Genomic DNA, 5000 nt, shown 5'->3' on the forward strand with positions numbered 1-5000 from the left:
CCAAATAGATTACTTTACATTGTGAGATGTACTGGCTTAATGAAAAAAGGCATATGGGCCTCGTTGTTATTTTTATATTTAGCTATTTGAGCAAGACCGCATTTTAAATTTGGAAGCCAATTGAGCATTGCAGCAAATTAGGACATTGTTTTTTTCCTTGGCAAAATGCTTGTTTGGCATTTTGATGGCATGGGTATGATAGGATGTAGTAGTGTAGGCCTGTATTGATCTGAATAAATACACAGCGCATAGATACAAACGTTAAATAAGAAACAGCATGGGGGTGTAAGAATAAAACTAGTTTTTCGAACCTTAAGTCATTACCACAAAGAGCCGTTCAGCAGAAAGTCAGAATAAGCACATTACGTTTCCGAGGAGGAAGACAGAAAGACTTAATTTATTCCGCATGCAGGGCACTTCTCAGTCAGCTCAGCAGAGACCGATGGGGTGATGAATAGCAGGTCTCTCTCTCTCTCTCTCTCTCTCTCTCTCTCTCTCTCTCTCTCTCTCTCTCTCTCTCTCTCTCTCTCTCTCTCTCTCACCCCCCCCCCCCCCTCTTTCTCTCTCTCTCTCTCTCTCTCTCTCTCTCTCTCTCTCTCTCTCTCTCTCTCTCTCTCTCTCTCTCTCTCTCTCTCTCTCTCTCTCTCTCTCTCTCTCTCTCTCTCCCTCTCCCTCTCACGCCCTCTCTGCACTCTCCAACCACCTCACAGTGAATACAGCGACACTGTCTCTAATCTCAGTACACACGTCTCCCGCGTCCTAAATCTCCTGCCTGGATGCCCGATAGAAGCACTTTAGAGTGATTTACATCGCAGTAATTTAGACAGCGGTGCGACGCCGTGACCTGGCGGTGTGAGCGATAAAACTCTCGCGATACGTCGCCCCCCAGATTGCCGCTTGATTGCTTTTTAACAGTGATGGTATGTGTGTGTGTGTGTGTGTGTGGTGTGTGTGTGTGTGTGTGTGTGTGTGTGTGTGTGTGTGTGTGTGTGTGTGTGTGTGTGTGTGTGTGTGTGTGTGTGTGTGTGTGTGTGTGTGTGTGTGTGTGTGTGTGTGTGGCAGGCGGCAGAGACGCGGAGTGATATCGTCCCTCGTCCCTTTATCACAGGTTTCACTTTGGGGGAAGAAGGAGTATAGCGTCAGAGGGCATTCAAAGTCAGTGGTGTAGAATAAAAATAAACAACTGAACGGGAGCTGGGATTTTTCTGAGCATGGAGAGAAATGTGTGTTTGCGTGTGTGTGTGTGTGTGTGTGTGTGTGTGTGTGTGTGTGAGTGTGTGAGTGTGTGTGTGTGTGTGTGTGTGTGTGTGTGTATGTGCATGGTTGTGTGTATGTGTGTCTTGTATCTTTGTGTGCATGAGTGTGTGTCTGTGTGTGTGTGTGTGTGTGTGTGTGTGTGTGTGTGTGTGTGTGTGTGTGTGTGTGTGTGTGTGTGGGTGTTTTCTAGACTCATTGCCATAGACGTTTTGCTGCTGTCATGTTTTATTTTTTATGAAACTATTTATGCTCCTCACAATCAGTGAGCAAATGGAGCGTTTTCCTGAGCTACACCTTGAGCATAACGGACTTCTTCGTACACAAACCGTACGTCATCTAGTCTAGGCTCCACGTGATTGATAACCTACTGGAGTTTAAATAATTCGCAAAAGGCTTAAGTATTTCTCTGCCTCGAGTGGTCTGACTACACAACTCCTGATGTTGTCTATTTTTGATGGATGTGATCTTAAACACGCCGTCCAAAGTGTATCACCGCGCTCTGACCTCTGCGGGCCACAAGGAGTGAGAAAATACCTTTTTCACACTACAACGCCTTTCCTTCACACCACCAGACCTTTCTCCACCTTGATTGGGTGGTCCGCGAGGGCCACAAACACACTGAACAAAAGGGCCAGGAAAACACGATCAAAGGCCTGAAGAGCAGCTTCATCAAGTCCCTTAACCGCTTTCCTCCGCTGCAAAATACCATCCTTTGTGTTCGCCAAGACAGTCTGTGTGTCAAAACTCCCGGAGGAAATTCCCTTTTTACTCTTCTTTTCTTTGCTATGATGTGGCTATGGAGGATTTATCCTCCGGTAGGGTATATAAAGGCAGTCTCCAAAGTATTGAGGCTGAACACACAGACATTGGTTTTATTTCGGTACGGTAGTGGGAGGAGAATTGAAGCTGTTTCGTCTGGCTGCTTTTTTATCACGGGGTACTTCCTAAACTTACAAGGAGATATATTTCAAATTAGTTCCCGACTCTCAATTTGCCTTTGTTATTACAGTTTTATTGAGGCTTCTGTGGAAAACCAAATACATACATATGCTGTCTCTTTCACTATAATCAAAGGTCTCAGACTTTTTCTGTATCAATAACAAATAAATAAGACTTTGCTCTTTTTCTCTGACTGCGTTCCCGTATACTCACAAAAGTTTGTGATTGGTGTGCAGCCGACATTATATATCTGTAGGGGTAAATAAACAGAATTGGGTCACACTTGAGTCGGTGCGCCACTGCATCTTGCCGTGATGGAAAACCCCGATGCTGGCAACGCACTTGTGAAAACATGCAAGATTGATGATCTCCTGATAGCATAGATAGTATAAAGGACAACTCCCCCTGGAAAATATTGCCAGACCCGGCGAGATTGCATTGATGACAGATCAATCAAGCCTGATATCCGTAACCCTGGACTACGGAGCAGCGAGGCTGGGCCGTCATTCTAGAGCAGATGCTCCAAAAATAAACAGGTTCCACGTCGGAGCGCCGTCCATCTCATCTGGAGTTCCCCACCAAACCACCGTCGCAGTAATTGTGGAATCTCACGTCAACTTCAGAAAGGAAAGGCGCACGATGCATCACTCGAAGGGGGGCTTGCAAGGGGCCACTCCCCCTCCCCCCCACCACCATATCGGAACAGTCCCCATGGTAACCATCCCGTTATGAAGAGAGAGAAGACCTGTCCGTCTGTCTCCCCCCTGCGCCATCTGGGGAGGGGGGGGGGGGGGGGGGGGGGGGGGGTCGCTGGCACTGTGAGCCGTTCAGGTGGTGACTCAGTTGTTAACAGTCTATTAGTCCGCGTCACCGACACTCGTCGTCGTTTGTAGAAGTGAATACAGGGGCGAATATGTTCCTGCTTAATTGAACGCCTATTGAGACAGAAAATTGGAATGTGTTTCAGGGCGCACACACACACAGGACGCGAAGCCGAACCCACGCTGCCAATTCCTCCCGAAGATGAAACGCAACGAAATACAAATTCCGACCGAGTCGTGCTCCGGTGGAAAAAGGGGGGGGGGGGGGGGGGCTCCCGCCTGGTACGTATTTCCTGATAATTGGGAGTCTCACGCGGTCTCGGGAGAATGAGAGAACGAGAGGCCCGGAATGTTTCAGAGGACTGAGCAAGGATTTTTTAGAGGTCTTTTGAGTTTCAGAACGAATGAAAGGCATTCCCTTAGCGGAGGTACACCATGCCCATCACCATGAACACGCAGGGACAATTGCATACATGCACCCTGTTCTGGTGACTGATGAATGCAGCGAACCATAGGAGACATGTTTCTCCATGCATGGTGTGCATTCCAATTACGCTGGCACAGCACGGCCACACAAATAAATATACAATGGATTGCTTTAATATCTGTTATTTATACTAACATGATTCTCACAGTTTTCTGTGTCGATATAGGGGGATGTTTTTGCTAGCAGCCATCTTGTTTGACGTACTCATTCAGTACGACGCTAAAGTTATGGTTTGACGTCGACGCCCTTGCGGACCCTCCACAAGGGCCAGACGTGCGGCTCCCAAAAATGGTCACCTTGCGTCGAGGCGACGCAGCAGCGAGGGCTATGATTGGTCTGCTAACTACATCAATTCCTCGGATTGCCATCATTCCGGCAATCCGCTTTTCCGGTTCTCGCTTTCTAAACACCGCCATTTGTTTGAGTCGCGGCCAACGACGATGAAGGTCACATGAGTCTCGGTTGGTCGTGTAGTCTTTACAAAGTTTTATAAAGGTCAAGTAATCCACGGAGAAACTACACAGAGTGTGTCAAAGTACCAAACTATCTCTGCCTCCCGCAATCTAACGGAAAAGAATAAATGCACTTTCCGTCAGATTTCCTCCTCCCTGAACCGGATCAAACCCGTTTCCTACCTGTCTGGCTCTGAGCGGAGCTTTAGTCCCGCCCCCAGTGGAGCTTTAGTACCGCCCCCAGGTGGTTTTGGAGCGGACACCAGTCCTACCGAGTTCTCACAGGCTTTGTGTATTCCCCGCGTGGCCGACCCGGCTTTGGTTGATCTGCGAGATTAAACGCTCGTTGAGGGTTTTGGCCAAAACAAAAGGTGCTCATAAATTATGGTTCAGTATTCAGCCATCAGCGAGAATTAAGGAGAACGGTGTCAAAATGTTTGAAGAAGGTGCGCCGGCGATTTAGGCAAACCGCTCACGTACTCAAGCACAAAGAGAGATGCAGGTTCAAAGATGTTCCGCACGCACGTGCGCACGCACACACACGCACGTGCGCATACACGCACACAAACACACTCTCACACAAGCACGCACACACACACACAGCCATGCACATGGTTTAAATTGGGATAGTGCAAACTTTTGCTTGGGGAATGATCTGGGGATGAATTCAGAATAGGTCACACAAAAAGGAAAGAAGAAAAAAGTATAAATAGGAAGACAGGTTAGGCTATAATAAGAGCAGCGATACCTAGCTAAAACACAAGAGGAAAAAACCCAAGGTATGCTGGAGAGATCCATGTACTTTCTGCTGAAAGAGACAACCACATGTTCGGGTGCGTTGGGCGAGTTGTGACCTCACCACCAGCCTACGTCAGACGCTGTTACATAGCTAATATATAAATAAAGCGAGTTGCATCCATTATGAGAACCATTCAAGCAGTGCACACTATCTACATCGTGTTCCCCATGAATCAAACCTATGAGGGGATCGCTAGGGGGTCGGGGTTGGGGTGAGGGCGGGTTGGACCCCCTGGAGGGTTGTGA

This window comes from Gadus morhua, chromosome 17 (genome assembly GCF_902167405.1).
Source record: "Gadus morhua chromosome 17, gadMor3.0, whole genome shotgun sequence".
NCBI classification, from domain to species: domain Eukaryota; kingdom Metazoa; phylum Chordata; class Actinopteri; order Gadiformes; family Gadidae; genus Gadus; species Gadus morhua.